This window comes from Gracilinanus agilis, chromosome 5 (assembly GCF_016433145.1).
Source record: "Gracilinanus agilis isolate LMUSP501 chromosome 5, AgileGrace, whole genome shotgun sequence".
Lineage (NCBI taxonomy): Eukaryota > Metazoa > Chordata > Mammalia > Didelphimorphia > Didelphidae > Gracilinanus > Gracilinanus agilis.
In genome coordinates, this window is record NC_058134.1 from 45,770,182 (window position 1) to 45,797,276 (window position 27,095).

General features: G+C 39.2%; 1 protein-coding gene and 1 pseudogene across 1 annotated transcript in view; both read right to left on the reverse strand.

Moving 5' to 3' along the window:
- ULK4 (unc-51 like kinase 4) overlaps window positions 1–27,095 on the reverse strand; it is a 660,820-nt gene that overhangs the window by 108,889 nt on the left and 524,836 nt on the right. The gene's annotated exons all lie outside the window — the stretch shown is intronic.
- On the reverse strand, window positions 19,327–19,423 carry LOC123250798 (annotated as a pseudogene).

Sequence of the window (27,095 nt, forward strand, 5' to 3'; positions counted from 1 at the left end):
TTGGTAAGGATGGTAAATGAGAGCTCAGAGCATGAAAGACCTTCTAGGTCAATTCATGAAGTTTTCACTTCATATGGCTAGGATGGGGATATTCTGTTTGATTTGTGGTGCTGTTTTAATCTTAGATTGAGTTATAATTGTTTTACATCTGATGCCTAATTGAGGTTGGAGAAGTTTATTGAAAGCAATTATTGGGCATTTTGTTTGATCACGTGTAAGCTTTCTTAAACATGGTGTCAGTGGCTGTATAATAGACAAAGTCATTTTTGAACTTGACAAGGGATAATTTAGAACACTAGACAGCGTCAGAGTACCTGAGTTCAGATCCCCGCTTTGCTGCTCAACTACCAGTATGAGCTCGGGCAAGTCATTTCCCTCTAGAACTCAATTTTCTAAATTATAAAATGAAGAGATCGGATTACTTAAGCTCTTAGTGCTTTTCTGTCTCTAAATTTATGATTCTATGAAAGTGGATCTTTGGGAGAGAGTAGAAATAGTGTTTGTTAGACATGAACTCTGGAGCAACTGAGGCAATGAAAGACAGTGAGAAGTCAAGGCAGAATAAAAACTTGGTCTTGCCAGAAGCAAACTAGGGCTCCTTAGTACAATGCTTCCCAGCCTGTTGCTTTGGGGCAGTAAAATGCCCAGTAGAAAATAGTTCTTTTTTCCCCTTCTGAACATAAAAAAAGATATTTAGAAAAATGAAGTATTGACAGGAATAAGAGTAATTAATATGAGGGGGAAAAGAAAGATGAAGGTGAATGGTGTTTTTTTCTCCTTCAAATCCAGGAAGATTGGTCAGTTTTAGGTCAGTGTCTGGGATGGCTAAAATTCCAAAGTGAAATACAACTGGGGGATTTTATTCATTAGGAAGTATAACTATAGGTTTCAACTCTGGTCTGAAGGATACCTGGGAAGATTCAAACTTTCTTCTGGTTAGATTCTTTTTTTTTAAATTTTTTAAACCCTAATATCTTTTATATATATCCTTCTATATTAATTTTATTTGTTACAGGGCTAAGCAATGGGGGTTAAGTGACTTGCCCAGGGTCACACAGCTAGGAAGAGTCTGAGGCCAGATTTGAAACTAGGATCTCCTGTCTCTAGGCCTGGCTCTCAATCCACTGAGCCATCCAGCTGCCCCCTTCTGGTTGGATTCTTAGAGCACTTAACACTCACTGGGCATTCATTTATAACCTTGTGTTATAGCCTGCATTTGTTTTCTTTTATTTCCCCATTTGGACTATAAGTTCTTAATTCAATTGAATTCCACAGACATTTATTAGGAGGCAGAACTCATATGTTATATTTCACTGAATTCCCACAGAATCACTTAAAGTCAGAGCTAGAAATGGCTTTGGGGATTATCTAGTCTAACTTCCCTTCATTTAACAAAAAGAAGAAATTCAGGCCCAGAGACTTGCTCAGCCAATGTCACAACTACTAGTTCAATGACAGTCAGGAATGACATGACTCAAAGCCAGGCCTCCTGACCCCAAATCCTAGGCTCTCTTGCTGTTTCCCCATCATTGCACAGCACAGTGTCTCTGCACCAAGGGACTTAATATTTGCTGATTGGATGAATTAATTCCTGATGTCTTTTGAGAATAAGCCAGATCTTTGGGTTCAAGCCAGAGTGGATCTGATCTAGAACATCTTGGTTGGTCCCTCAGCTAACGCAGCCTTTTAGAGATTGATCATCACTCAGTCCAAGGCCAGCCCTCTTAGAATGACTCTGGGCTGGAGTAAATTTTCCCTGGTGGCGCCTGGCACCTCTCAATGCTCAACATCTGTTTCCAGATCCAATCTGGTGTTAGCCTAAATTTCTAAGGGCAGCCACCTACAGGGGAAATCACCCCTTCCCTGCCTCAAATGGGACTGGGACCTCTTAAATCAAAATTGTTCACAAGCTACTGAAATTCTGCCCCCTTCTTATTTTGTGCAGAATGAGAATATGGCCCGGAAAAGGAAGACTATCAGAATATTCTATTTTTGCCACTTCTAGCCAAGGTCTTTGGCTTATCCCTGGGATTCGGGTCACATCGATTCATCGTCTGAGCTTCTCTTTAGTGGTTTATGCGATCACGGTGGAAGTCCATGGCTCAAAGAACTTTTATTTCAATACCTTTCAAGAAAAATAATTTTTCTTTAAGTAATCATATTTTTCTCCTGAAAGTAAAAGAAATTTCATTATAGTTCTACTGCCAAGGCCATACTTATCTTTTTGAAAAATGAGACATAGATTATTTTGGCCACCTTGCCATTATTAAATATGGAAATAAATTGTGTATGCCATTCTATGGATATATTCCCATTTATACTATAAATATATAAATTTTTTATAATTTAATACTTTGATAAATGAGAATGGCAAAATCATTTCTTCTTGAATACATATCATATTCATATTTCAAGCACAGTGGCTATTAATCATATATAACTTTCCCACGTTTGAGTTTTGAAGATAAAGTATGAGCCTCAGTATGGGCAGAGGGAGAGGTTTTATTTAGTCGGAGCTTTCTGTGGCCTCTGTGGCCCTTACAACAGTGGTTCTGAAGTTGTATCAGGGTTTGAAAAGGTCTTGTTGTTGGGTTAGACCCTCCCTCTACTTGGGAGGTTGTGGTCAGCCCATTGGCTGGCCCCAGGTGGCTGATGCCTCATCCTTAGCTTGGACTCTGTTTTGAATGAGGCATAGAATGCCTTCCCTGCTGCCCATGCTCTGAATATAGGCTGAAGGCATTTGTCTAGCCTACAGTGCTAAGTCCTGCCCAGGAGGCAGAAGCCCTGGTCTGGATGAGTCTTAGAGGAGAAAGAAGGTCCACTGCCCAGTCCAGATCCTGGTCTGCATTTTAGCTCCTGATTCTTCCTTTATGACTCAACTCTGGTGATTCAGCTCTGTATAACCCCAAGAGGGGGCCCCTCCCTACACCTGGTGACTGACTTTTACTTGACCTTTGGTTTCTCCAGAAGGGGATGTAGTAAACAAGAGAGTATGATGGTACCCAGAGATCAGACTGCAGCTCTCAGAATCTATCTTGGAAAAAGACCAATACAGATCCATTAAAAGTGATCCGAGACAAGTTAAGAAACACAAATTCTGAGCATTGCGGGAAGCTGGCTTGATGGCTAGAGAAGCCTGGAATTACACTGAAAGAAGAAGAGAAGAAAAAACTCCATAAATATGAGGAAAATAAAAAGGGAATGTTGTCCAATGGAAAATAATCTCAAAAGTATTGTTGATTCCTAATACTATCATCACAGGATAACTATTTAATAAAATACTGACTGTGCACTGTACAAACACAACACTTACAATATAAAGAAGAAAAGAGTGATATTCCAATTTTGCACAGAAGTCTCTGGACAATAACACTAGATCAATATATTTTGATTATGTTAATATGGGGATCAAGGCAGTTTTATTCTCTTCTTCCCATGAGGGAGCAGAGGGAGGAAGTGCCCATCTCTCCTTCAGGACACAAAGGTGGTGAGCAGGAGATCTATGTAATAAAGGAAGGTCCCTTTCCTCCTTATTCAATTTTCACATTTTTCCCCTTTTATACAATCATTATTTATTTAAAATCAGGGACTACCGAATGACGGATAGATGTAAATAGAGCTTGAATGTCAATGAGTATCTTATTTATGAGAAACACTGATGTAGTAAAGTACAATGCCTGGAGGTGTTTCCTTGGCAAATGGTGTTTTCAGGTTCTGATGGCTATTACAGTGCCACCTTCTCTTCATTATTTAATCCTCTTATTTGAGTTTGCTACTTTAGAATCCCAGTTTATGAGCTCTGAGACCTTATCTGTTTGAATCTTCCTAATTGCCCCAGCAATTACAGAGTCAGCAGTTGAGAGACAACATGAAGTAAGGGATAGAGAGCGTTGGAGTCAGGAAGTATTGGATTCAGATCTTGCTTTTGAGACAAACTGGCTTCATAAGTCTAGGTAAATATTTAAACCCTGCCTCCAGGCAATTTTTAAGAATATAAATTTTTAATATTTTGTTTTTTTGATTACATGTAAAAATAAATTTTAACATTTGTTTTAAAAAAATTTAAGTTCCAAATTCTCTCCCTTTCTTCCTCTCCCCCTTCACTGAAAAGGCAAGCAAGTTGATATAGTTTATACATGTATAAGCATGCAAAATATATTTCTATGTTAATCATGTCATGCAAGAAAATATAGACCCTCCCAAAAAACATTTTTAAAAAATCTGCTTTGATCTGCATTCAGATTCCATTGATTCTTTCTCTGGAGGTAGATACTATTTTCAGTTACAAATCTTTTGGAATTGTCTTTGATCATATTGTTTAAGAATGTAAATCTCATAGTAGCTGAGGAGGGAATTTGCTCACTGGGAATTCCTTATACCAATGAAATCACAGGTTCAGAACTTTCCCCCCAACCAAAAAAATTCAGGTTTTGAAAAAGCAGTTTGCACAAACCTCAAAGCAGACCTTAAATAAATGTCTCTGAGTTATTGAAATCTACTGACTTTATTAGCTATTTTCACTTAATTTCCACTTTCCCATAAGACACCTTTTTGTAACTTGATAACTTTCTTACTCACTCAAAGAATGATGTGAAACAGAAAAGCAGCAGAATTAGAGAGAGTGCCGCTCAGCTTCAGTCACTTCTTTGTATTTGTCTGAGAGATGTGATCACTTTCTAGAAGGGAATGCTGTGGAGGGCTAGGCCAGCGTTGGTGAACGTCTTCAAGTCCATGTGCCCAAACTGCAACTTCAAGCTGCCTGTGAGCCCCCACATTACCCCAGAGAGCAGAGGGAGGAAGTACCCACTTTGGAGGGGCTGGACAGAGGGGCAGGACATGCAAAATGTCCTCGGGCACTGGGAAGAGGGCTCAGCATTCGTACCAATACTTCACCAATGCTGACCTAGGCATATATGCCATATGAAGGCTTCTGAACAAAAATGAATGTTTTGGCTTTGGTTCCTTGTATGGTTTAACCATTATATTGATGCTCTGCTCACAAAATGCTTCAAGTAAATGTTCACCTTATCTAATTAACCTACCAGGAGCAAGATAATAGGCAAGCTGGAAAGAGTTCTATTCTATCAGGTCAGAGAAGGGACAGTTCAGATACTTCTTTCTCCAGGATATAATTTGATATTAACTTGGGAAATATTTTTAACTTTCACAGGAAGTCTTAACTCCAAACAAGATGCTCAAGTCTTCCTCTTCTTCTCTGAGTTCTAGAACCAATCACATGAATAAATGAAGTTTGAAGAATGACTAGATCCCTCTTGAAATGACCAAATGATCAAAGGTATAAACTAGCTAAGCCCAAAGTGCTTCAAGACATTGAGATGAAATCAGATGATGGAAAGGTATTGGGACTGGCTGAAATAATTAGACACACTCCTGGACTTTTGCATAGCAAAGAAGAGCCTTTAGGCAAAAGAATCCCAGCAACTGCTTCAGGAATGTTTGGAGAAGACCTTGTGCCTATGCCACAGGGCTACAAAGGTGAGGTGGGCATGAGCCCAGAAGAAGCATCACTCAGTAGACCAATAATAAACAATGCATCCATGTGGGAGCTGGGAGAGCATAAACTAAGCACATCAAGAAAAGAGAGCTAAAAGGAATGTACCCTTTTCAGGGTAGAGACATGGAACTTCAGGTCTCTACAAAGAATCTGACCATCAGGGCCCAACAGAGAGTTACCCATCCTTCAGGGAGACATTTATAAGGACTCTAGGGAGGAAAAAAAGGATTTCTAGTCAACCAGAAACTCCATTACCCCTTTGCCACATTGTTCCCTAAGCCTGAGTCCATTTCCCTTGCATTCTGTATGTCTTTGGGTGATAATGGGTCCAAATTTTCAAGGGAAATGTTTTGTACAAACTTGTTGTTACTAAACCACCTTAGTAAGAACCCCTAACTAAAAGTTAATTAAATCCAGTTAGTTAATTTCTATTGACCAATCAACAGAGCCCAATAATGGAGACTTGTGACAAATAGGATTAGAAAATCAACCTCAGTTCTTCAGGGTCCCCCTAGAACCCTCACCTGAGAAGAAGTCTGAAGACCATATCTGCAGAAGTTGGAATAAGGAGTCTGAAGGAGATGCCACACTTTCAAAAAGAGACAAATATGATGCTGTGTGATGACATTGATTGCATTTATACTGTGCTAAACATTTACAAGGTATGTATGAATATGATCTTATTTTATCATTGAAAGATTATTAATAATATCTTATTTTATCTATGAATATTATGAATATTTTATTTTATCACGTGAAGAGTTCAATGTCTTCAGGGTTCTATGGAAGGGGAAACAGATATATCTGCACAGATTTTAGCAAAGAGTCTCATTTATTTTATGGAAAAGATGTAGAAGTCTGGGCTAGAATGAATGAGTGGGCAGATGAAAAGAAATTTTGTTAATGGATAAGTGTAAATTTGGAAGGAGATGGCTACGATCAGAGGGAAGCTCCTGTACCTGGCAGGTCCCGGGTCCCTCTGCCAGCCAGGGGGATCCCTGCCTATTATTTCCCTAATACCTGCCCCCCCTTCTATCAACCAGCAAGGGAAATCGCCCTTGGAAACTGGGGGCTTCTTGCCCATCAGTCACTCCCTTGTCCCTATAATCGTGAATCACTGGCCTTAGTAGAAAACTGTGCATTGATCCACACCCCTCCTGTCCATTCGTCCTGCTCCCCCTTGATGGGACCCCACAGCCAGATCCCAGCTCTGCCCAATCCCTCTGCTCTGCCCAGGGATGCTGTGGTTCTCCTTCCTCCTGGGCTATTCCATTTCTTAGCCCTGGCTCTCTCTCCAGGGATGACTGTCTCCTCTTTCACCCCCTCTGCCTCTCCCATTGCCCTGACCCTGGAGAGAGTGTTGAAATGCTCCTAGATCCCTCTTTTTTCACTTCTAGTCTTTCCCTTTACTTCCTTCACTCAGTAACTTCTCCTTTGGAGCTCACGTTGTCTCTACTGTTTGCAGCATTTTGCAGGTTCTTGCTCTCAGCTCAGAGTCACAAAGAAAAAATTTCAGGTTCATCTACACCAATATGATAAAATGAAGGATCACAGGCTCATTTATCTAGAGCTAGGATGGGCCTCAGAGGCCAAGCTCTTCATTTTTACAGTCAGGGAAACTGAGGCCCAATGAAGTTAAGTGACAAGTCCAAGTGACTGTCACAAAGGGAGGAAAGGTTGGGGTTTCAAGTGTTTCATCTTCCAGGAAATCTGTATTTTCACAGGATATGACTCCTTAGTGTCAGTCAACTAATACTGACTAAGACCTCTCTGCCAGACACTGTGCCAGGTGCTGAAGATGCACATTCTTTACCCTTAAGGAGCTGACATTCTATCAAAAGAGACACTATATAATTATATACATTAGTAAGTTTTTGTTGTTATTCAGTCATGCCTGACTCCATGGCCACATTTGGGGTTTTTTTCAAGTGGTCTGCCATTTCCTTCTCTAGCCCACTTCATAGATGAGGAAACTGAGGCAAACAGGGTTAAGTGAATTGTCCGGGGTCATACAGCTAGGAAGTTTCTGAGGCTGGATTTGAACTTGAGAAGATGTGATTTGAACTGAGGTGGTGAAGTGACTTGACCAGGGTCACACAGCTAAGAAATGTCTGAGTTCAAAATTGAACCCAGGACCTCCTGTCTCTAGGCCCGGCTCTCAATCCACTGAGCCACCCACCTGCCCCTTTTAATTTTTTTTTAAAGGCTACCCTCTCTAGGAGAGAAATATCTCAATGCCTCAGATTTTGATGGGGCAAATACTAAATTATTCTGATTTCCTTAATAACAAAGTGCCTCGGTATTTTGCCAGGACTCTTGCTCAGAAAACATACTTTGCGCATTCTTGAGTCAAGCTGTATAATCAGTGCAATACTTGCATGCAAATAGGAAGATATATTCTTATACTGCATCATAGAAACTAATCAACTAGACATTACAACTCAGGGAAAGCATCTGCCATCTGAAATTTAGGACAATAATTCACAGTCCATAGAACAGTACATCGCCCGAGATTAAATTTGTTATAAATTTATAATGATTTCATAGAAAAACATTCCATTTTCATAGTTTCAAGAAATGACAGGATTGGGCTTCTATAAATGTTTAACTAGCATTACCTCGTAATTCAACATTTTTTTCATTTCATTACTGAAGGTGCTAAAATGAAGCATTGAGATTAAAATGTCAACAAACTCAGAACAGAAGATGTGAATGGATATTGTTTGCCAAACTGATTTTAACTCGAGGGCAAGCCATTCCGATGCCTCCTAATCTTCACTGTCAGGTAAAATTTCTTTATGTTGAATCCAAATTTCTCATGTTCCATTTTAAACTAATTTTCAATTGTTCTAACCTTGGGGGAAAGAAGGAAGAAGAAGAGAAGAAATGGAGGGGTTGGGGAGAGGGTTATCTGTATCTATTCATTCTGTTTATTCTACAAATAACAAAAAGGAAGCTGTGTGACCTTGGATAAATCACCTCCCTTCCTTGGGCCTCAACTGAATTGTCTGTAAAATAAGAGAACCAAAGTAGCTGGTCTCTAAGATTCCTTAAAGCTCTGGGATCCTAGAATCTCTTTGGAAATTTCAGTTAAGGGGTCCCAAATTCAACTGTGTTCTTGAAGACCATTCCTGGAATTCCATTTAGATGATTATTTGCCAGGCTTTTAACACAGCGTGTTCTCCCCAACTATACCCTTATCTTACTCATTTCTCCAGGAAAAAGGGTTGTCAGCTGCCCAGTCCTCACTCCTGCAAACCTGGGATGAAACGCCCACGAAAGGAATATTAGAATATCCGATGATGTGAGGTAGCCCTACATGAACAAAGGAGAACCTACAAAAACAGACTTTTCCTAAGAGATCTAGAATCTTGCTTTTCCCCATTTTTTATGAATTTCTTCTTTCTCAAGGAGGACCCTCGCTTGCTGAATTAGGGTGGCCATATTTAAAATCTGGAAAATCTGGAGCCCCTCGACAGAAGATTCAGACCGGGTGCCCTTGGTTTTTCGTTTTTGTTTTTTTCATTTGTGAAATAAACAAATTCAAGACCACTTGCACACAAACAAGAATGTTGGTAAAGTTACATTCTTGCTCTAACTCCAATTTACTTTTCATTGCCTTTTGCCTTTTTCAAACTCAGATTGAAGTCACATGAAAAATTAGCTGTCTCACTAAACTTTACAACTGAGCCTCTCCTGAAAGTTTGGTGGGTCACCTGCACATTGCATATTTTATGGAGTCTTCAAAGCCTCTCATAATAAGATCCCTTATTGGTGTAAGGGTACCAACGAGCCACTCCGGTTTCAGGCTGGGATTCAGGGTTCTGATTCAGTTTCCTTTGGTATAGCTACCACTCGTGATTTGGGGGAATGCCAACATTCTCAGTTCAAGAGAATCCAGAGAAATGCACATAAATAATTAGAGTTGAAAGCTAAAAGGAATATAGCGAAAGGCTTCTCAATCAAAACAAGATGATGCAGTGAGAAGCTTTTTCTCACTGAACTGCATTGCAGTGAAATGTTTTCAAACAAAAAATCAATACACTAAGCTACATGAGATAAAATGTGAATTAGATCTTTTGTCCACTTCTTTGTAAGATTTTCCCGTATCACAAGGGCACAAAGCCCTTCGCTTCCAAAACCCGGGGCCTCTAACTCCTTCTTATAGCCTGTAGTCAAAGAAAAAATTAGATGCAATTGACCTAAGATGAAAGGATAGGGATGAATGAATCAGCTGGGCTCTAGAGATTTTTCAGAGGAATTGCAGGATCGGAACATGTTATAAAACCACCTCTGTTTACTTCTGGTTGCACTTCCAATGCGCCCACTGTAGGGATTAGGGAATTTTATTTTTTAGTCTCCAATCTTGGAACAGAGGGTGAGTAAATTTAAGTCTGGAAAACTGAAAACTGAATAGGGATACAGAAGATTTGAATCCCAGTTTCAGCTCTGGGGCTAATTGCAACTCACTTCATCTCTCTAGGGATCAGTTTCCTCATATGAAAAATTAAAGTATTAATCCAGATGACCCCTTAAGATTTTTTTTTGTTTTAAAATGTTATGCATTCATGTGCTCATTCTCATATCCATTTCATATGGTGTCAGTAGAATGCAAGAGTTATTTTTCTGTAGCTTTAAAAAAAGGTACTTTTTGTGTTTTGTTAATTTTTTTAAGAAGTGCTGGCCACTCTGAGACCCAAGCAATATTATATGCAACAGAGGAGTTGATTAGAAAATGATTTGTAACTAATATGAGAGTTATTCATTCCTGAGTTACCTGTTTGTACCTACTTGGACATAGTGGAGCAAAGATAAAAATTAATAATAAACTACAATAAAGACTAAAAATAAGAAAAAGACATGGCCTACAATTAAAACAACTACAATCTGATCTATTTAAATAAGTTACTGATGCCACTAAAAAGGAAATGAATGGAGGAATGGATATCTACACTGATTATAATTATGACAACCAAAGGAAATATTGGTTTAGAATATAAACTTGGTAAAATAAAATTTTATAAAGAATAATTAAATTTTATGAGCAGGATACACAGTAAAGAGAAAACATGTTTTAAAAAAGTGTAGTGACAGGTCCTATTAAGCAAATGAATATCAACGACTTTGGGGGATGAAATTGCAAGGAACACAATAAACAGATGAAGAATGGAAAATATTGACAAAGACTTTCATAAAAATGTTTTCTTTTACAATGAATAATGGAAATACCACATTTAGAATCTAACATCACAATTCCAAATGTGCTGTTTCAGGAAATAGCACAGGAGGGAAAAAAATGGGAAAAGCAGCTGGATGAGACCAAATATACACAGAGGAGGCCCATGTTGGAGGTGATACAACTTTGAGGTCATTGAATGATAGACTTTCAAGGTATTTTAAAGAGGAGAAGATACAAATGAAATAGGGGAAAAAGGCTAAACAGAGAGAATGCTGATTATTTCTGACATGTATGCCTACATTCCCATCTAAGCATAATTTTTTATTAGAACACTCTACAAATGCATGGAGGGAACGAATGATGAAGGTATTAAGACCATAGGATTTAGGTTTAAGGTTTAAGGCCAGAAGGAACTAATGGACAAATTTTCATGAATGATATTCCACAATAGCTTGCATCTTTAAAAATCAATCTACTAAATGAAAGGTAGAAGAAATACTAGATCCTCCCCTTTTTGTTTGTAGACTATAAAAAGCCATTTGCTGCAGTGGCCTCCAGGCTGCCTTCCTGGCTCTCCTCCAAAAAGGTATCCCCATGTGTATACCAGAAATCACATCAGCTTTTTGAAATCTGTGATAGTACTGGTTAGCTTTATTAAGTGATTCTTGCTGTTAGATTAAAATCGAGCATAGTATAAAACAGGAGAAGCGTGATCACCAAAGGTGTTCACTTACAGTCATGAAGGAGGTGCTTACAGAGGTCAAATCACCGAGGGGTTCTCTCTAGATGGAGAGGTCCTCTGGATGCTCCCATTTCAAGACTATCTTGTACTAATTGCTCAGACTCCAGAATACTGCAAAGCCTCACATAAAGTTACATAAACGTTCAAAAGAGTTAGGCCTAATTATCCAGATAGGAAAAAACCAATGAAGAATACAGACTGACAGACTGTTGAATAGAAGACCTGCAAATCTCATTTATCAGTTCATGGATCTTCGATAAACACTGAAAACAGTCACTGAATTAGGACCAGGATTGAACAGATGGAAGATAGCAATGGGATGGGATGGACTGACTTTGGGAAGCTGTTCCAAATCTTTTAAGCTCTCTAAGCTACCCTTTTGAAATAAAGGTTTAGCTTTAAATACAATATACTTCTGGAGATATTATTTGGCTACAAGACTACTATAGGCTCCAAAGGACTGAAGCTAAAGATGGCCCCAAAGAAGTGGTGAGCATGAGCCTTCTGTAACACATTAGGAATGAGGAATCAGGCTAGAAAAGCAGTGTGGAGGGTTCAAAAGAGAAATATGTGACTGGAGGAAAAAAAAAAAGATGAGCTAATCGTGTAGTCTGAGTGAGGGATGACTGATGGATTGCCTTGTGTCCCACTATTAAGTAGATTATCTGAAGAGAATGAGCTGAGGGTTCCCAGTATAGCAGGTAGACCCTCTGAGTGAAAGATTAAAATTGCACAGGATGGATAGGCATGGATGGGTTGGAATCTGCATTGTTAAAGGAAATACTCATGTGGAAGATGCCAATAGCTCTTTGGGAGAAACAGAGCATAATATGTATTGTTCTATTTTATTAAAATGGATTATGTATAGGGGGCAGCTGGGTAGTTCAGTGGATTGAGAGCTAGGTCCTAGGTTCAAATCTGGCCTCGGACACTTCTCAGCCGTGTGACCCTGGGCAAGTCACTTGACCCTCATTGCCTACCCTTTACCACTCTTCTGCCTTGGAGCCAATACACAGTATTGACTCCAAGACTGAAGGTAAGGGTTTAAAAAAAAAAAAAAAGGATGGTATGATGTTAAGGGTTATATATCATTTTATTTTTTTACTTCCCTCATTTATGTGATTGTTTTCATCAATTATTTCATTGATTATCATTTTCATTGGTTATTTTATCAAGTCATCATTTGATGATTCATTATTTTTATAATCAGTTTTTTAAAGGAAAAGTACATTACCTCTTTCTCTGATACAACATCTCAGCAGAAGCCTATTCACTTCAACTATGAGACTGTGGCAGGAGCTTGTTCAAACTCTCAGTCTAGGACCCCAGAGAAAGTGAAGCACTAGGCTTGTAAACCCAAACCCATCATTCTGTCTTTTCCTGTTGGGGTCTAGGCCCCTGCTCAGCCCTAGTCAAACTGACTTCTTTGTAGACCTTTGAACTCACCCACACTCATGTGATTTCTTTCCCAGTAACTCTTCCCCTCTCCTGAATTCTTTACTTTATTCTTGACCTCCTTTTTCTTTACTCTATTTTCATTCATGCTAGAATTATTCATCTTTTCTTCTTCTTCCTGTCTCTGTGATATTTCCCCTCACTACAGTATTCTAACATCATCATCGCCACCACTCTTTATCCCCATTTTCTGAGTCACTTCCTTTCCATTCCTTGCCCACTTGAGCCCCAATGTCACTAGGCACACATCTGCCATACCCTCTCTGCCACTCACTGTACTTGAATCAGCTCCTAGCTTTCTCCTTTCAGACACCTGGGTTCTCTTTCAATTTCTTTCATCTATTATTTAGCTTAGCCCTCTGGTGCCCTTCCAATTGTCTCCTATTTCCCTCTGGCCTGACAAATTGCTCCTGACTCATCGTAAAATTAGCATCTTTAAAACTCACATTTGCATCAATGTATGTAAGGCACCTTTTTGTCTACAGAGAACACATAATAGGTAAATAGACATGTGACTTCAGGAGGGTAATATTTCCTGGCAGAACAATCAAAGTGAAGCAGTAGCAGTCACTTTCAGTAGCTTTGATCTTAGTCTGGGTATTTCCCAATGCCCTGTGACACGTGGCTCTTTTGACTACCACAGGAAGCAAGAGTGGGCAACGGAGAATGGGCAAGAAGGTTCAAGGAGTGGGGCCAGATAAATTAGAATAATATATTTTAAGGCCTTCAAAGGAAGAGTCCTTAAATATCATCCATTCTGAACCTTTCATTTTGCAAATGAGGAAACTGAGGCCCAGGGTGGTTCATGAATTGCCCAGCCAATCAGTGGCAAAACTGTAGGCAAGCTGACGCAAAGAGCACCACCAAAAAGGAGGAGTTGAGGGGCATCTATTCATCAAGTCATCCAACCACAATTTATTCAACTTCTCCGTGCAAGATCCTATGGAGGCTGAAAATAGAAAGATGCAACCACTGGGGTAAATAGAAGGCTAAGATGGAATGGTAAGACTTCAAAAAGCAGAAAAAAAACAAACCAATCTAAGAGGCCTGGTTGTTTTTCTGTTATTTGGGGCCTTTTTTAAAAAAAGAGAGAGAGAGAGAGAGACAGAGAGAGAGAGAGAGAGAGAGAGACAGAGAGAGAGAGAGAGACAGAGAGAGAGACAGAGAGAGAGAGAGAGAGAGAGACAGAGAGAGAGAAAAGGCAGAATAATAGAGGAACAAGGAAAAAGGTCAACCCAATATGTAAGAAAAACCATGCCAGAATTATTAATGGCTCTTTCACAATTGATCACTATCACATGTGGTCAAGCATCATTAGATTAAGGAGGGAGGGCTTATAATTCAACCCCACCAACTATCCATGCTTATCTGACATGCTTCAGACAAAATACCTGGAGAGGACCAACGTGGAAGGCTGATGAGCTCCAGAGTGAATCAGAGATGAGAACGCTGGAGCAGGAGGGAAATTCAGAGACAATCTCCTCTAACCTCTGCCTGTCCCATACACACATTCCCATAAGCACACCTTGGGGTATCCCACTCTTGGTTCAGCCCCTGGGACCAAGCAGGAGCATTGAATCCTTCTCCCAGGTGATGACATGCCATTCGATTACATGAAGTTCCCCTTGTCATACCTCCTTGGCCTCCAGTCTTCTCAGGAGCAAATGGTCATTGATAAATGCTAATGAGTTTAAATTAGAGGAAGACACCGTGGATAGAGAGTGCTGGACCCAGAGTCAGAAAGGCCTGCCTCCTCCACTGTTTCACTGTGTGACCCTGCTGGGCCAGGCACTTCATCTCTGTCTACCTCTGTTTCCTCATCTGTAAAATAGGGATAACAATAATACCTACTTCTCGGGGTTGTTGGGAGGATAACGCAAGACATCTGTAATTTCTTTGCACTATATCAATGCTTATTATTTTTATTATTAGAAACTCTTTGGCCTAAATAGAGAAATAACTATGAATGAGTTTTACTTTTGATAGAGTTGATAAATTAATCATCCTCTTTTAGTCTAAAATGCTTTGTCATCACTTCCGAACAAAAAACTGTGAGTTACCTTGAAATGTAGAACGGTTAGCTAACAATTTTGTAGACTCCCACTTTCTCGGAAGAATAGTCCCTTTTTAATAACACTGGATTCCTTCTCAGCCTTAACTCCACGGTCAGATAATGAAGGGTCTGTCTAATCCAATACTTTGGATTCTTTCATCCCTTGTCAGCTCCAACACAACCCCTCCTCCTATTTTTCCTCCTTTTGCTTTTTTGGAAGGAAAGAAGCGTTTATTAGGCATCTACAATGTGCTAGGCACTGGGCTAAGTGCATTATAAATAGGATCTCATTAGATCCTCACAACAGCATGGGAGTTAGGGATTATTAGGATCCTCATTTTACAGATGAGGAAACTGAGGTAAAATTTGCCCAGTCTTGCTGCTAGGAAGTGTCTAAAGCAAGATTTCAACTCTGGCCATCCTAACCCCAGGACCAGGGCTCTATCTACAGTGTCCCCAACTGCCTCTAGACAGCTCTAGGCCGTTGGCCTACATCCTTCCAATGACCCAGGGGCCTCCTTAGCCCCCCACTCTCCCTCACCCCACATATCCAGGCTATGGCTGAGTCCTGGTGATTCTACCTCATCAACACCTCTCATACAAACCCCCTTGTCTCCACTCTCACAGCCACTACTACCCTCCCTGCCTCCAATTTCTCTCTTCCCAATCCGTTAGTCATTGCTCCAGTTTGCTACCTCTGCTCAGGCTGGCTCCCTTTCTAGCCTCATCCCACAATCTGCTCCTTTCTGCATGCTATGGCCAGCTCAGCCTCCCCGACTGTTCCCTAGATGTACCCTTCCAGCTCATGCCTTTGTTCTCCTGCCCATCATTCCTGAAATGCTCTGCCCCATCCCCCCTGCCCTTCAGAGTCTAGCTGACCATTTCCTCCTAGGAGAGGCCCCCAATGGTTAGTGCCTCCACCTTGCCTCTGAAGTCACTTTCCCTTTGCTCTGTAAGGATGTTGTGTCATCTCCCTGCAACATTTCTGTCCCTTCCTGACCCGCAGACCACCTTTGTGGTCATCGAACGTTTTCGCTTTGCCTTCCCTCCTCTGGTGCTAGTCTCTGGCCATCTCAGTCACTCAATAAACGTTGAATGAGTACATGGAAATCGTGTCCTGAGAGGGAGAGATCTGCTCGGCCAGCCTGGGTCTTTCCAGACTCACACTGGCTGCAGGCTGGCCTTCCGGCACCGCTAGAGCTTCTCCCAAAGCCCAGCGCTCTAGAACCGTGCTCTGTGGTGGGGGCGGCAGCCTCATTCTCATAAGGGATTTTCCCACATCTAAAATTAAATGTATTGAGGGGGCAGCTGGGTAGCTCAGTGGATTGAGAGCCAGGCCTAGATTTGGGAGGTCCTGGGTTAAAACCTGATCTCAGATACTTCCTAGCTATGTGACCCTGGGCAAGTCACTTAACCCCCATTGCCTACCCTTACCACTCTTCTGTCTTAGAACCAATACACAGTATTAATTCCAAGACAGAAGGTAAGGGTTTTATTTTTAAAATATAAAAAAAAATTTAATTAAATGTATTGAAGTGAGCAGGATGCAGCGGCGAGACAGTGGTTCTCAGCATCAGAGCAGCCTGGGTTCAGGTCCCGCCTCTGACATCTGTTGGCCATAAATACCTCCTTCTCCCCCCAAAAGGACTTAAACCATCCCTGCTCAAGGCAACTCTGGAAGCACAGAAAAGCTGCTGATCAGTAGTGGTAGAGTTTCCTAATAATAGTGGAAGTAAAATGAATTTTTAGTGACTTCATCATTTGGGCTTTCCAATGGCTTACTTGTGTATTAAAAAGCAGTCACATTGATACATGAAAACTGAGCCTTAGCCATGAACTTGTTTACTAAAGAATGAAGTGATTAAAAAAAAGACTTCTGAGAAAACTGTTGAGGATTTTCAGAGCTATTTCATCCTTGATTTGTGAATATTTTGCACAAGGGGACATTTTGGTGAAATTGCTAAATTCAGGGCTTGGATACCCAACAACCCCTGTAATGCCTGGAGACCATAGATGACCACCCGAGGCCAGAGCTGAAAGAGACTTCGGAACCAGATAGTCTAGAAAGGTTCTTAAACTGGAATCCAGGAACTTAAAAATTACTTTGAAAACTAGATTTCAAAGTAATGATTTCTCTTGTAATGCTATTTTTTTGTCTTTAAACACATTATTCTGAGAAAGGCTTACCAAAATGGGTCAAGAAGCTGTTAAGATCTAGTTCCAATCCCATAGTTTACAGGTGAAGAATACAGCTAATTGGTTGTTGAAACATTTAAGGACACCATTTGCAAGTGCTCTTACACGTCCCCGTGGCCTTGGTGCGTCGCCCAGTTTCTTTTCAGGCCAAGGTCATGGTAATAGAGAAGGACACCCTTGGCCAGACTTCAAGGCCATTCCATTCAAGACACGAGGCAACAGAGGCCTACGAGCCCTGCTCCAGGTAACCAGAAAGTCCTAGAACCACTGATGAGACTGATACCTGAGGCTCCGATTCTCATCGGTCAAGTAATTAAGCCTAACAAGCCAGCAGAAGCTCCTGGGGGAAATGTAGAGATGCCTACAGTAATTGGCAAACAGGCACCGGACTCCCCAGAGAATGGGGATTATGTGCTGGCAGCAGGGAAGGAGTTAGGGAAGGGTCAAGAGACTTAGGGAGGCCAGATGGGATAACCTATTTTCATGCATAAATCATGAGCAGCTCTGTTTACTGTTTGGCTCTGTCTCGATTGAGATACAAAAAGGCTGATCCATGGTTTTGGGGATATGGGCCGACAGAAGCTCCTTTTGTGTTTATGGGAAATGTTGCTGAGTCAAGCCTTGCTTATTCGCTTTTTTCTTTGGTTCTAATAACGCTGACAAGATAGTTTGAATCCGATCAGAAAGAAAGTGAGAGAGAGAGAGAGAGTGTGTGTATACATATACATATACATATACATATACATATACATATATATATATATGCTGTCCAGTATGTGCTCATTTTTACCTTCCACCCAGCACTAAACTAGAAGAACCTTGTAACAATTGTCTTTTTGTGTGTGTGCACATCCAGACAAAAGGACATGACAAAGAAAAATGTGAGAAGTGCTTGGGGGAAACATGTTGGCATGGACTCCATAGGGTGGCATGATTTTCTAGGTAGTCCATTTCTCATATTTCTCCTTTTCAACACTGCTAAGAGCGTGTTGAGGTTTCTTAGTTTTTTTCCCTCTTGTGTTTTCTTCATTGGTTAAACTGAGATCCATCATCAAAATACCAGAAAAAGAAAAGTAATAAAAATTATTATTTTTTAACTCTGGCCATTGAATCATTATTGTTTCTAAACATAAAAGAAAATGACAAAACTTTACCTGAGTATTCCTTTACCCTGTTTTAAAAGTCAGCAGCATGCCTTCTAGAAGTAAATGTATTAGAGAACTCTGTTTAGAGTAATACTTCCCTTTCTGACCACTGCCTATTCCATCAGGCCTGCCAAGCACAAGCAGACATATCCTGAGTTAGTGACAGAATGGATTCTCAGAACAGAAGGTGAGAGACCCAAAGCACTTGGGAGGCCAAGAAACAAAGGAAAAGTCACAGCCCAGAGTTATTTTCCTCCTGCACCTATATTAGAAATTGGAGAAAGATCTGTCCTAAAGCAAGGGGAAGAGAAAAAGCTATGAAAATATCTTGACAGTATGTGGCAGCCTGTCAGGGTCTTGGACACCAATAGAAATGGAAAATGAGGCAAATGGTGCAGACACCATCACTGTTAAGAACTCCACTCCTTGGATGCCCCAAGTCTGGTCTGCTATGCCAATGCTCTTGTTGAAGTGGATATGGAAGGTAGAAATATAATCACTACCTAAGGAAAAAAAGAAAAAGTTTTACTCTGATTTATTCCTTTCCCTGTGGCATTTTTGAAAAAAAAAATGGAAATAGAGAATAACTAACAAGACTTTCATTCCTCAGGGATAGATGAGTGAAAGAAAAGAAATGGACTGAATCTTCAGGTTCCCTTTTTTTGGTCCAGAAGCACAGAGAAAAGGGATAGAGTCCATCAATTTCCACTTCCTTTTGTTACCACAGTTTAGTTACATTCAAAACTGTGACAAAAATGGCCAATAGGAATCCAACTCCCTGATACCATTCATGATTCACTAACATAGTATTGAAGAAAAAAATTATACATTTGTTCCAATGAAATTTGGCTTAATCTAACTACTTGTACTTTCTTTTCTGTTATCCAAAGGAAAATAATGCCTTCTTGTGAGACATCAAGAAATATATTTACAATACATCAAAGGCTATGAATAAATGAAACTCAAGAGAAGAACTACAAATTATTTTTTTAAACAACAAAAGTATTTGCCATTGATCACTTGGAAAGGTTTGGAAAAGGGGAAAATAGGGAATGCTTCACAAAATTGCATTTCATCCTTGGGTCCATGCTACTCTCTGTATCATTTTAATTTTAGTGAGCTGCCAAAGGAGGCTGGAGAAATACAAACTATTAACAAATTTATGAAGGATTGCTCCAAATCAATAAAAAGAAAAATGTAAATTGTAACTACTCAGGATTCACCTAACCCCCAGCAAATTGGCGAAGATGACAAAAAAGATGGGAATAATCCATCTTAGTAGGGCTGGAAAGAGATATACTCTAACATACTGTTTTTAGAGCTACAGATTGACCCAACAATTCTGGAAAACAATTGGAATTATGCTTAAACAAGTGATTAAAATGTCCATGATTTTTTGATTCAGAGAATCCACTGCATACATATTCCTCAAGAGTGTCAGACTCAAAAAGATAGTTACTAAATAAACACCAAAACAGTCACAGCAATACTTTTTGTCATATCAAAGAACTGAAAACAAAGATGGGTCTTATCAAATGGTGAATGGCTAAAGAAATTGTGGTAAAGGAAGCTAATAGAATATATTACTCTAAAAGATAATGAGAAATGAGAATTTAGGTCATGTGCAAGGGGGATGGGACAAGGAGCCAGAGAAGGAGTGGTTGACAGTTGAGACCAGAGAGGGATTCTGGGAATTTCTCGGAGGAAGAAGGAGAGGAGAGGTCTTCCAGAGGAAGACATCTCAGCTAGAATCCAGTACAGAGGGCTTCCTGAGGATCTTTCTTTGGACATTGAAACCCCGATTCCCTGGTCAAAAATTACATTGATTCTCACCCAGCAAGACTTCAACCATAGAGTCAGCTTAGTTTTTGGACTCTATTTTGGGAACGATCTCTTAGTCTCCTTCCCCAGTTACCCAACCTTGCTGAGAGACCCTTTCTGGTCTAACTTACAATTGTAGGAAGGATAGAAATAGAAATAGAAATAGAAATAGAAATAGAAATAGAAATAGAAATAGAAATAGAAACAAAAGAAGAGGCAAGGGAAGAAGCTTGGGAGTGGGAATCCCAAAGGTTCCCACTTGAGTGACATACCCCATAGAAATAGAGAAGAGGGCACCCCAAAATCCCTCTGCCCTTCACTCCTTTCCTCAATCCCTAAATTGTGAATAATAAAAGCCATTCATTAGTCAGATAGTGTTCTGGAGTACCTGAGAGACAAAGAGGGAGAGGGGAACCACAGCTGAGTCTGGCTGCCTCCATCTTGAAGCCAGACCACCCGCTGTGAAGTTGACTGACCTCAGGGGAAGCTTGTGTGAACCCCGCCCTCATTCAGAATCAGACTGGGGTACCATATACCTCATCTTATAGGGAAGCCTCACCCCCAACTCTTGTGGGGGCAGCACGACCATCCAGGCAACCCAGTTTTGGGGTAACACTCCCTCAAAGTCTCCCAGAGTATATTCGGTGGGAGGGGAGAGCTAGAAGAGAGTCTCACCATTTAGACTCTCTCCCCCCTTCTCTCCCCTGTATCATAACATTGGTTACTGGTTCCTTTTATTATTACAGTTTTGGCAGAGGCTTTCTTTATTCTTACAATCAACATGGGAAGACTTAATATGAATTGATACATAGAACACAATAAAGCAAAACCAGGAAAATAATATAAACAATGTAAATAAGAAAACAAAACTAAATACTATGTGATGGTAACAACCAAGTTTGAACATGGAGAAGAGGTGAGAAAATATATGTCTGCTTTCACTGGAGACAATGGGGGTAAAATAGGAATATCTCATGGCATCCCCTGTTTAGTTGATGTCTTAGTTGATTAGCTTATTAAAAAAAAAAACTCCCAGTGTTGCAAGTAAGAGTTAATTACATAGGGAGAGTATTTATGGAAATTAATGGGATATAAACATAAAATATATCAACAAAACAAATAGAATAAGAAATCTAGAATCCCAGCTTACCACAGTACTAGAATTGAGGGGAAAAGGGGGAAAAAAGTATGTTCCTTATAGGCCCCGGTAGTTTAGTTTGTCTTCAATTAGATTAAGAGCTCAAGAACCCTCTTGATATGAAGGCCTTTCTTAGAACACCTCATATATTCAAGCAAAGCTCTATCTCCCAGCTGGATGTTGTCTTTAATGGTTGCTATGCATAGCAATACCAAATTCAATGACAGAAAGTTACTATAAATTGTGTTTCTTGTGCTAAATAGAGTGTCCAGGAATCAGTTACTACAAAGAGAAAAATTAGTTTATGCTACTTTTTTAAAATAGTAAAACATTTATATAAATATATATTTTAAGGGGCAGCTGGGTAGCTCAGTGGAGTGAGAGTCAGGCCTAGACACGGGAGGTCCTAGGTTCAAACCCGGCCTCAGCCACTTCCCAGCTGTGTGACCCTGGGCAAGTCACTTGACCCCCATTGCCCACCCTTACCAATCTTCCACCTATGAGACAATACACCGAAGTACAAGGGTTTAAAAACAAAACTAAACAAAAAAAAACAATAAATATATAATTTAGTTAAGTACTGTGAAGTCTACCCATGAAAAATCAAAGATTTTTTTTGGAAAATGAATAACTTTAAACTTGTATATCTATCTATCTATCTATCTATCTATCTATCTATCTATCTATCTATCTATCTATCTACACATGCCTACTCACATTAAGTAGTGAAGCAGATATATTAAGGCCATATCAAGCAGGAATGTACTTCGTTGTAGGAAAAAATGAGTGAAATGGAATCTTCTTGACTAATGATCTTAATCAATTTTATTTCAGTCAAATTTGTTCTACTTTAGAGATATAAGATGTTTTCCATGGAGACATTTTATGTCCTTTCATTTACATTACTTACAGGTAGCTACAAGAACAAGAAGCCGTTCTCCACTCTTGAATTCCTCACCCTTTTGTCTTTTCACACATCCTTAACTCTGGGGCACCATCACTGTCGGCTTTCTTTGGTTCTGTCCTTAAAGCCATCAAGCATGGATTCCTGGACCCACTACTAATTCAAGCTAACTATGCTTATGTGGGCCCCAAACACTCCACAGGAATTATAGTGCCCACGGGGCCATTTCTAATATTCTCTTTAAGCCTACAACTTCATCGCCACTTCTCTGCCTCTCTACAAAGGACTCCTACTTTGCTGAGAAGGTCGAAGTTATTCAGTGAGGTTCTTAATCCTTGACCTCTATCTCTTGAGTTCTAATCCTGATTCTCCATCTGCCTTGCAGAAGCCTTCATTTGGATGACACCATGGCACCTTACAACTCCATATTAGCTAAATCCTCTTCCCCTCTAAACCCCCACCCACAACACACTTTTCTTGCCAAATTCTCTTGATGACTCCATCTTCCTAGAAAACTCTCAAGACTTAAAGCCTTAAGTCTTTGAAGACTTTTTCCTCTGCTTACACCCACATTCAATCAATGGTTGCATCCTACTGGTTCTAACCCCCAATATTGCTCATTTTGCCTTCTTACCTCTCATCTGAAATACTGTAACAGTCACCTAGCTGGTCACCATGCCTCAAGTTCTACTCTGTAACTCATCTTTCACACTAAAATAATAAATTGTTAAAATAATCATCCATATGTATGTATATGTATATATATGCATAAGTATGCTATTCTTCTGCTCAAAAATCCAGAAGCTACAAGAGATCTTAAATTATGCTATAAAGTGGTTATATCAAAATGATCTGTTACTAGATAAAAAGAGATGGATGAAACAGAACCAGTGATTTAGAAAGAAAAGTATAGGCATAAAATGACTCACATTATTCTACAATAAATTCCAAATGGATCAGTGATTGAAATAGAAAAAAATTATATGAAAAAGTTGTGTCATTTATAACAATAATGGAGAGTAGAATAACTTTTATCTATCGAGCATATGGAAGAAATCTTAGAAGACTAAAGATGTGGACTTGGTCATATAAAAATAATGTGGTTTTATAAAACAAAAAAGGTCCTTTAACTAATAGGAAAGAAATAGATTGGGAGGAGAATATTTATAGCAAATGTGGCTGATAAGAATCTCACATCCAAAATCCGAGTAGACAGAAATGTAAGTGTATTGTCCATTTCCGAAAGGAAAATGATCAAAAGTTATAGACTGGCAGGTCTTGAATGAAGAATTTTCAGTTGCCTAAAAAATACCCCAAACTTTAAACAGTTGAAATTTCTAGTAAAAATTAAAAGAATTCATGAGATATACTCATTAGCGAAAATAATTTAAAGGTTATAATATTCAATGTTACACTTACAGTGATTAAAGCAGGAGCTAGGAATTGGTTTAATTATTTCGGAAATAAATTGGGGAAAATACAAACAGAGCTACAAAGCTGATCCTGCCTTTCAACACATTGATCTTGCTACTAAAACTAGATCCTGAAGATGTTACTAAATATAAAAGAGATTAAACAAAATATTAATATTTTATAATAGTAAACAAACTATAAACAATTCATATTATAATGCTTGAGAAATGGCTAAATGGATTGCATTAGTAATGACAATATTAATAAAATACTATTGTGTCATAAAAGGCCAATATAAAGAATATAAAGAAATATGGAGGCATATAAAGTAAAAAAAATAGAGAATGGAGAATTAGAACAATATATACACTAAATAGTTATATGTGAAGTGCTTTATAAACCTTAATGCTCTATATAAATCATAACTGCTATTATTATAACTCACAAGAAAAATATCAGAAATAGATCTAGAAATAAATGTCATGATGTTGTTCGAGTAAAACTGAAAATAACTTGGATATTACTATTTTATATTATAATATTTAGCTTATTTATTAGATTTACTTTTGCTGGTGATATTAAGTTCATAACAAAAGTCATTTTGAAAAAGGATTTATGTTTGAACCATACTTCTGAGAGCTTTTAAACATCCTCTAGGTAGTAAAGAGGAGGAGAGAATTTTGGGGAAGCTTTTGAAGAAGGGTGACACAGTCACTTCTATAAGTGAGGATGAATATTTTCTCAACTGGGAGAAGATTGTACTGGAGAGGAGAGAAACTCCCTCCTGGTATTTTTTTTTAAACCCTTACCTTCCATCTTGGAGTCAATACTGTGTATTGGCTCCAAGGCAGAAGAGTGGTAAGGGTAGGCAATGGGGGTCAAGTGACTTGCCCAGGGTCACACAGCTGGGAAGTGTCTGAGGCCAGATTTGAACCTATGATCCCCTGTCTCTAGGCCTGACTCCCAATCCACTGAGCTACCCAGTTGCCCCCTCCTTCCTGGTTTTTACCTGATGAAGCCCTTCTCTTCCTCTGACATCTAGCTTGGGTACCATCTCCTTCATCATGTCTTCTCTGATCTTCCAAACTCAAACTATCCTTCCCTTCTCTTATTTTCCCAGAATACTTTGCCAGATTCTCTTCTTTGCCCCTATTCTAAGTCTACTTGGTATCATACTTTATCAGTGCTCAGGCTACATATCCTACATTTTGATTATAATTTTCTTAAGGGGAAGCAATCTGTTTTTAAACCTAAGCCTTTAGCACATAGTGCCTAGCAGAAGTTAGGTGCTTAATAGATGTTTACTTGGCTTCATTTAAAATTTGATTTTCATTAGCTTAGCTCAGTGAATTGCATATAGCCACACAATTACCATTAATTGAATTGCATGGAATATCTGAAAATGAAGTATTTATGAAACATTTGGTTGGTCTGACTGTAGTCAAATGGTGATTAATTACATGATCACAAAGAGGGCAGGAACTAAGGCATTCACAGTCCTCTGTGTATGATAGGTGTTTAAATGCTTGGTGAATGGGAATGAATAATGATTCAAAAGAGATGAGATGGGCACAAAATGAAACAGAACAATAGCTCCATTGGGACAGCTCCAGGAAATAGAAGAAACAGCAACTGATGTTTGATGCAAATGATAAATACCACGTCAGACCCTAACACTTACCTACAATACAGGGTGCCCCCAAAGACCTAGGGAAATTTTAAACCTTTGTAGCTTTAAACTGTTCTAAGATTTTGGGGACACCCTGAATAGAGCACATATCATAGATTCATAGATCACCTAACTCTAATCTTTTTATTTTACAAATCAAGAAACTGAGGACCAAAGAAAAATACTTATCTAAGACTATCTGGTAGTATGAGAATCAAAATCTGGACACAGTTCCTCAGACTCTAGTCTAGAACTAATACTTCCCGAACTGCCCCAGTTCATATTGGTTCCACTCCACTTCCTAAATCCTTGACACGTGGTAGTCCAATTTCTGCTTGAATACTTCCAGAAAACCTTCATTCCATTTTTGGATAGCTGTTATTAATAGAAAGTCCCTCCTTATAAGGAGCCAAAAATCTAGTTCCCTGAAACTGCTAGCAAACATTTTTTAGAATTTGACTTCAATATAATTGGTTTCTTTATGCATTTAAAAACATTCTGAGAAGGACTTCATAGACTTCATCAGACTGCCAGAGGGGCCCATTCTATATAGGCTAAGAACCCCTACTTCTGAAATATCCAGAGTCAATTCTCTTCTACATGGTGGTGCTTCAAGGATAGGAAAACACTTCTGACATCACCCTAAGTTTTGTCTTCTCTAGGTTCTCCCTTTTAAAATTTTGTATCTGTCTACTACGTGCCATGATTTACGACCCTTCACTATACTGGCCACCTTTAGTCTGTCAATACACCTCTTAAAATGTGGTGCCTTGAATTAAATGCAATTCTCTTCAGAATGAGCCCAGAGAACCATGGCATTCTGATCTTATTCCAGCTCGATACTAACTTCTATTTAGGTAGCCCAAGCTGATATTAGATTTTTCTACACATCCCACTTTTGGTTCATCCTAAGCTTGTCTTCCTAGCAGGTGATTTCACATGAACTACTGTTCCAGCAGGTCTTCTTTCTCCTTTTCTGTGTCCCTGCAGATGATTCTTTGAAGCTAAGAGCAGACTTTTACATCTGTCCCCATCAAATGTAACAGTGTTAGTTTAGGCCCATTGCCTCAGGCTACTGAAGTATTTAAAAATCTCAGTCCTGTGATCCAATATATCAGTTATCCTTCCAAGCCTGGTGTCATTTGCAACTCTGGAAAACACGACTATTGTGTCTCTATCTAAATCACTGATAAAAATGTTGTATGGGATAAGGCAAAAGGCAGAGTCTACCAGCAGCATCCATAGAGGCCTTCCTTCAAGTTGAGATTCATCCATTAATTTTTAACTTTAGTTTAACATCTTTAGTTTAAGCTTTAGTTTCCTCATTTTTACAATAGGGATAACAATATTTACAGTACCCATCTTACAGGGTTACAATGATCAAATAGAGATGATGTATATAAAGCTCTTTACAAGCCTTGAGCCATTATATATCAACATTTTTATTGTAGTTCTTAACTATACCATCATCTAGTCCATTTTTGTGTATTCTTATTCATAGATATATCATAAAAAATTCTGTCACATGCCCGGATGAAAATAAAATATATTAAGCCAATGGTATTCTCTTCCCCTAATAACCAGTTTTGTACTCCCATCAAAAAAGAAAAGTAGAGTTTTTGGCATAAGGCATCCTTATGCTTGGTGAAGTCATAATGGCCATTGTTTCTTTTTCTAAATTTTCCTCCTTCCCTCCCTCCTTTCCTCCTTCCCTTCCTTTTTTTCTTTTTTTTCTTCCTTTTTTCTTCCTTCCTTTCCTTTCCCTCCTTCCTTCTTTCTCTCCCTTCCTTTTTTCTTCCTCTTCCTTCCTTCCTTCCTTCCTTCCTTCCTTTTTCTACCCTTTTCCTTCCTTCCTTCCTTCCTTC